The sequence below is a fragment of the Adiantum capillus-veneris genome, chromosome 1, assembly GCF_014529385.1.
Source record: "Adiantum capillus-veneris isolate H3 chromosome 1, ASM1452938v2, whole genome shotgun sequence".
Lineage (NCBI taxonomy): Eukaryota > Viridiplantae > Streptophyta > Polypodiopsida > Polypodiales > Pteridaceae > Adiantum > Adiantum capillus-veneris.
Window position 1 is genome coordinate 111,200,099 of NC_140931.1, and position 7,067 is coordinate 111,207,165.

General features: G+C 42.5%; 1 pseudogene; it reads left to right on the plus strand.

Annotated features, from left to right (window-relative positions):
- The first annotated feature begins 3,531 nt into the window (after positions 1-3,531).
- On the plus strand, positions 3,532-6,834 carry LOC147465361 (uncharacterized; annotated as a pseudogene).
- The last annotated feature ends 233 nt before the right edge of the window (positions 6,835-7,067 follow it).

The window sequence follows — 7,067 nt, forward strand, 5'->3', positions numbered from 1 at the left end:
TGATGTGGTGAAAGGAGAGAAACTTCCATGGGAGTGAGTGAATTTGGTTTACTTGTGCGGTTGCCTACTCCATATGTTGATAGTGTGGGTGCATTTTTACAAGAGAAGTTAGTTGTTAGTGGTAATAATCACTAGAATTGTTAGTGATACATTTACAATGGGTACGATGAGTTGATTTGATGAAGGAAGAGGGGTGAATTAAAAGAGAATCATTGAGATGGTGAAGCTTTGAAGAAGCTTGAACTCACCCTTGTGTAGATTGTGAAAAAAATGACCGCTGGTCTTCTTCTTCTTCTTCGCTTCTTTATGCCGCCGCCACGGTTGACCACCACGCTGAAAAGAAGATTTTTTGATGAAAAATACTCAATTTGTAGAAGTTATCATGGTTAAGATTCTGAATTTTAGATATTTTTAGGAGAGGTAAATGAAATTGTAACATAGAAGCAATAGAGAGAGACATGGAGAGGGTGTATGTATGTAGAGGTTCATAAAAGAACTATAGGGATGAGAGAGAAGGGTAATGGTGAAGAGGGTGGGAGAAGCCATGGAAATTGCAGGTTTGAGTTAGGGAAGGAGAGGGAGGGATGTATAAGAGTGAGTAGGTGTGTGGAAGGGTGAGAGAAGACTAAGGGCTACTTGTGAAAAAAGTGGGCAGACTGGGGTCCACTCAAAAACTCATAGCTCACCGCTGGTAGCTTCAAAAATCATGAAAAAATTTGAAGTGATTATTCAGAGCATGAGCTACATTTTCTCTTTTGACCACCGCTCCAAATTCGGAGTGGAGATAGGTGCAAAAGTTCTCACCAAAAAAGCCTGTTTTTATGCCTGCAAAAGTCTTTTAGTGGCCCCCTCCTTTGTTGAATTTGTACAATGCATCCAAGAGTGAGCCCCTCCTTTGTCATATTATAATACAAAGCATCCAAGTTGCCCTTGACCCATGCATGGAAGAGGATTATTGGTGAATAAAGTAATATATACATGGTGGGACTAGTGTATGGACTATTCATGGACTTTAGCTCAATGAGCACATGGTGTTAGAATAATGAGTAAAAATAATAATAAAAATATGGAGGAGTTATGGATATGGAAAGATATTGGAATCATATGATATGGTCCCTCCTTGAATTATTTTGGGTGAAAGAGGAAAAGGTATGCAAGTAAATAATATAATAAACGTAACCAATGAGTAGAAATCAATTTTTTGTTTTCACGAGGGTGAGGGTGAAAATGTGGGAGTGATTTTTATAAAGGAAAAATATGAGGTTAGAGTATGTACATATTGGCAAAAAATATAATTATGGTGTAAGAGGATGAAAGAAGGTGTACATAGGTTTAATAAAACACACACCTAAGTAGAAATATTTAAATAAAATACCAAAATAATTATAAAAATCCATATATTTAGGCCATATATACAATGAAATATTTACACACAAAGAGGCCATAATATACTTTTATTTTTTTATTTTTTTGTCTCAACTAGCCCAGTGACTAGCTAGCTGAGGGTTTTTAAGAAGATATGGGAAAAGCCCCCTAACTCACACACGCCTCTGTACAGTGAAATGGTAGGGATAGCCATAGCGTTTGGGTGAATTTGGTAGGGTGGAGTAACTTACTATGGCAATTATGGAGAGCCGAAAAACGACTATCAATGCTTGCATTAGTGTGTGTGTGTATAATGCATGGGTTGTGCACAAAATAGTGTGTGAAAACACACTAATTTGTGCACAATCACACACACACTAATGCTTGCATTAGTGTGTGCTTGGACACAAATTAGTGTGTAGAAACTAACTAATGAGTGTGTGTATAATGCATGCACACACTAATGCAAGCATTACTGTGTGTATAATGCATGCACACGGGCACAAATTAGTGTGTAAAAACTAACTAATGTATGCACACACTAATGCAAGCATTAGTGTGTGTATAATGCATGCACACCCTAATGCAAGTATTAGTGTGTGATTGTGCACAAAATAGTGTGTGAAAACACATTAATTTGTGCACAATCACACACTAATGCAAGCATTAGTGTGTGTGTATAATGCTTGCACACACTAATGATTGCATTAGGGTGTGCTTGTGCATGCATTAGTGTGTTTACACACTAATTCATGCACAAGCACACCCTAATGAAGCATTAGTGTGTGCTTGTAACGCACGCACGCACTAATGCGGGCATTAGTGTGTGTATAATGCATGCACACACATTAGTGTGTGATTGTACACAAAATTGTGTGTGTGTGTGTGCGTGTGTGTACAATGTGTGTGTGCATGTGTGTGCATGTGTGTGTGTGTGTGTTTGTGTGTGTGTGTGTGTGTGTGTAGAAGAACGAGAAGAAAGAGAGAGAGTTTGAGCACTTACAGTCATGACCTCGATCGCTTGAATGTGTGTGTGCATGTGTGTGCATGTTAGTGCATGTGTGTGTGTGTGTGTGTTTGTGTGTGTGTGTGTGTGTGTGTGTGTGTAGAAGAACGAGAAGAAAGAGAGAGAGTTTGAGCACTTACAGTCATGACCTCGATCGCTTGGATATGGTGGGGATGGAGATGAAGAGGGTAATAGAGGTTGGAGATGGAGAGGGATAAGGAGAGAGAGCTTGGAGATGGAGAGGGAAACAGGCCCACGCAGAAGAGGAGCTCGTTTTTGAATTTTTGGCATTCAATTTCGCGGGGGCATGCAGGTGCCCCCTTTATATAAAAACATTTGTTGGAGATTTTACCGCGTGTATTACTGTGCCTGTTCCTGCGTGTATTACCGCGAAAATCCCTGATGAGACTGCATGTGTTACGCCGACAGCATGACCTCTTGTACCCACCTCCCCTCTATCTTTAATGAGTGCCAGTCATGTCAGTACCAACATTCTTGATTCTTCTTTTTCTTATTTAATTTTTTCTTATTTAGTGTGTGGTCGTATGTGCTGGTCGATTGGGATGACGTGGGTCCACCGGTTGGCGTGGAACGAACTCGATGGTTCAGCGAGCGATTTATACCATGTCCATGTACGCAATGTAAGCGTGCGATTGCACGGCTTTGGTGTATATTCTTGGCTCACGTGGATGATTATGGACTATGGGACGATCCGAGAAAACGCGCTCGAATGGAAACTAGCGATCCGAGGGTTTTGGCATCCATTGATGTCGCTCCCCATTGAAGTGTGACCGGGGGACGGAGGCGGGAGGAGGACGCAAGAGGGATTGCGCCAGGAAGCAATCATGGGAGGGGGGTCACACCCGCCATCCGATGTGGATGGGTCCACACGAGCGCATGCGCCGCATCCTACATCCACCACATATGGGGATCTCCCCACCACCCCGCCCCACATGGAGGTGGAGGAAGATCATTTGCACAATATGGTTGAGGATCTTCTTGCACGTGAGGTGGAAAATGAGTGTGAGCCTTAGTGTGCATGTGAAGAAGCCGCCCAAAAAACCAAAGATTCATTGCTAGAGGCAAGACACACCGCTCTTTATGAGGGATGCTCCTACTCCATATTACGAGCGTCTCTTGAGATCTTGAATATTCAAGCAATGTTTGGATGGAGCAATGCACGGGTCAATGCACTATTGAGGTACTTTTAAGTGTAATAAGTGTTAGTTGTGAGTTTTTTTCGTGGTTATACGCAATAACGAGTGTTCTTTAATTATGTCATAGGCTATTAGGCAAGATGATGCCTAAAGGCAATCATCTTCCAAAAAATCGAAGGAAGGCACGACAGGTGGTGTGACAGGGCTTGGGATGGACTATAATCGCATACATGCATGTGTCAATGATTGCGTGCTATTCCGCAATGAACGTGCAGGGCTTGATGCTTGCCCCGAGTGTGGAGAATCAAGGTACAAAGAGGGAATGCAAGGAACCACAATACCTCACAAGGTTCTTCCTCATTTCTCCCTCATTCCCCGCATCAAGCACATGTTTAGCACCAAAGGAACAAGCGAGATTCTTACATGGCATATGACAAATCGCTCCACCGATGGGGTTATGAGAGTGTCGGCTGACTCGCCGGCATGGCAACACATTGAGCAGACATGGCCGGAGTTTAGAGAAGAGCCTCGTCACTTGAGGCTTGGTCTGGCTAGTGATGGGGTAAACCCATTTGGGCATCTGTCTACCTCATGGAGTACTTGGCCAGTGGTTGTTGTGAACTACAACATTCCACCATGGGAGTCAACCAAGAAGGGGAACATTTTTCTCTCTCTTCTAGTCCCAGGAAAACACAAGGTGAAGAACATGGATGTATATTTAGCACCTTTGATTGAAGAGCTTCAAGAGGTATGGAACGGCATAGATGTTTTTGATGTATCAAGACCACTTCGTGATCGGCGCACAATGATCAAGTGCATTCTCATGTGGACCATGCATGATTACCCCGGGCTTGGAGAGATTTCTAGTAATCTTATACTTTGTGACACTCTTTAATGTCTTTGCATTAGTCACTTATATGCGGTTATGTCTTTTGTTTTTGTAGGACTATCGACATCTGGACATAGGGCATGCCCAACTTGTGGACCCTCACTCGTGACAGAGAGACCCGCTCTACTTGGTAAGGTGATCTACCCTAATAACCATCGCTTCTTGCAGCCCACACATCAATCTTATGCTCCACCGTGCAATGGGATGGAGCCACTCCATTGGACCATGGACAATTGGGCAAGACATTGGAACGAGCATCACAACACATTGCCTCCTCCCAATGATCCACCTATGGGTATGTCTAGGTACTCTATTTTCTTATCACTACCCTATTGGGCTTCATTGAAAATCCAACACCTATTGGATCCAATGCATGTGTTAAAAAATGTTGGGCAAGCTATATGGGATCACATAGTAGGCAAGAAAGATTCATTGGGGGCTAGAGAGGACATGAGGGCCATAAGGAGGCTCCCTCCTTCAGCCACACCTCGCATGGGGCCTCGGGGGAAGACGGTTCTTCCAAAGTCACCTTGGATTCTATCAAGGGTGGATCAAGAGCGGATGAAATAAGTCATTGCATCCATCCGTACTCCAACAAGTTATATGCGTTCGCTCAAGGGTGCCCTCACTAAAACTAGGAAAGGAGGATCCACACAACTGTATGGGTGCAAATCCCATGATTGGCACAAGATTCTTCAAGTAATGTGTGTGTGTGTGTGTGTGTATATATATATGTGAGTGTGTGTGTATGTGGTTTAGGGTTCTGGATACTAATAAGTCTTTTTGTTTGTGCAATAGTTTATGATTCCAATTAGCATTAGTGGATTTGTGGACACGAAGGTAAAGACTGCAATATTCAAGGTGGGAGAAGTTGTCAGGTATATCACATTCGATCCTCCCTCCTAAACTTTACTTTGAAGACTAACTTTACTATGAAGATTATGAAGGGTTTTTTGGTTACAGGTTTGTAAGTTCCAAAGAAATCGAAGTTTTAGCCATTCCAGTGGCTCGCTTCTAGCGATTGAAGCAACTTGTGCTATTGAGGATGCATTCCCACGTTCTATCCTTGTTAGCGAAGTTCACCTATTGCTCCATCTTCTTGAGGAGATAGCCATTTGTGGTGTGGTTCACTTCAGGTGGATGTTCTTTCTTGAGAGGTTCCTAAAGACCTTGAAAGACTTTGTAAGGCTACGATCACAACCAGAGGTATTCATCGATCTTAAGCTTTAAACCTTATTAGGATTGGATTGTATTCACAATGATTTTTATTGGTTAATTTAATCACTAATGGTTTCATGTGTTCAGGCAAGCATGGCAGAGGGTTGGATTGTACAAGAGGCTTTTGTGTATGTCTCTCAATATCTTTTCACAATAGACCCATCATTGCCTCGTTTAAAGACGGAGGAAGAGGATCCAAAAAAACACGCAAACATTCCAAGTGGGAAAGGTTCTCTCTTGATTTTGGGTAGGGAATTTCAATCCATAGTCAACAACCATTGTCTACTCAATGCTTCCATCATGGGAAAATGGGTGGATATGTATGTGGAGGTACGTACAAGTAGAGAAAGGGAGAGGGAAGCATGGAAGAGGTCTCATGGCGTAGGCGATCACCTCCCTTTCCTAAAGAGCTTGCCAAATACCCTGATCTAATTCCAGTCGGGTGGATACACAATGCCATGACCAAGGCCAAGGCACAAGGAGAACAAATAAGCCCTAAAGAATGGGAGTACGCATGAGGATGTCTACCAACGGTAATATACTAAATGTGTTTAGTATGTGTGTGCGAGTGTGTGTGTGGGGGGGGTGTGTGTGTGTATGTGTGTCATCTCTCTCTCTCTCTCTCTCATCTATCTTGATTGGTTTTTGCAAGCCCTCACATTCAAATCTATGTGGTCCGAAGGACGTCATATTCGAACACGCAAGATAGATGAGCGTCGAATCACTCACGATAGTGGAGTTATGGGCAACTTTGACACGACAACACAAGAGGTGAGGGAATGTGGAACAATAGAGAGGATAGTCAAAGTGGATTTCAGAACATTTCACAAATATCTCTTTGACTGCCTATGGTTTGCCGGTGAGGTTAAGAGACATGAGAATGGGCTCTATACGGTAGAATCCGGGCAATTTCATCGCGGGAAGACCGACAACTTGGTGCAACGTAGTAGTTGTGAGTAGGTAAAGTCCATGTGCAACTCACTAAAACATTATATGATACATATAAAACTACATTCATGTTGTTGTTTGCTCTATGATCTACAGGTGTTTTATTTGCCTTGTCTGTATCGAAGACGACTTTGGTATGTTATTCCAGTCACACCATGGAGCAGATCTATCTTTGCAGTTACAAACATAGAGACTTTGGTAGATCCCACCATACCATCTCAAGAAGACGCCAATGACAATGATGCAGTTGAGGTCGAGGAGAATCAACCATTCCCAACAACCAACCATAGTGAGGAGGAGGACGAGGATGGAGAGGATGATGATGATTCAATAGGACAGGATGTAGAGGATGAATCAATAGATTTATTTGTTGATTTAGCTATCATGGGGTTGGACATGGATATAAGAACTTGTAGAGATCTCTTGGAGGATGAAAATTAATAAATATCTTTTGGATATTGTCTTCTTTCTCTACTTATGCCGT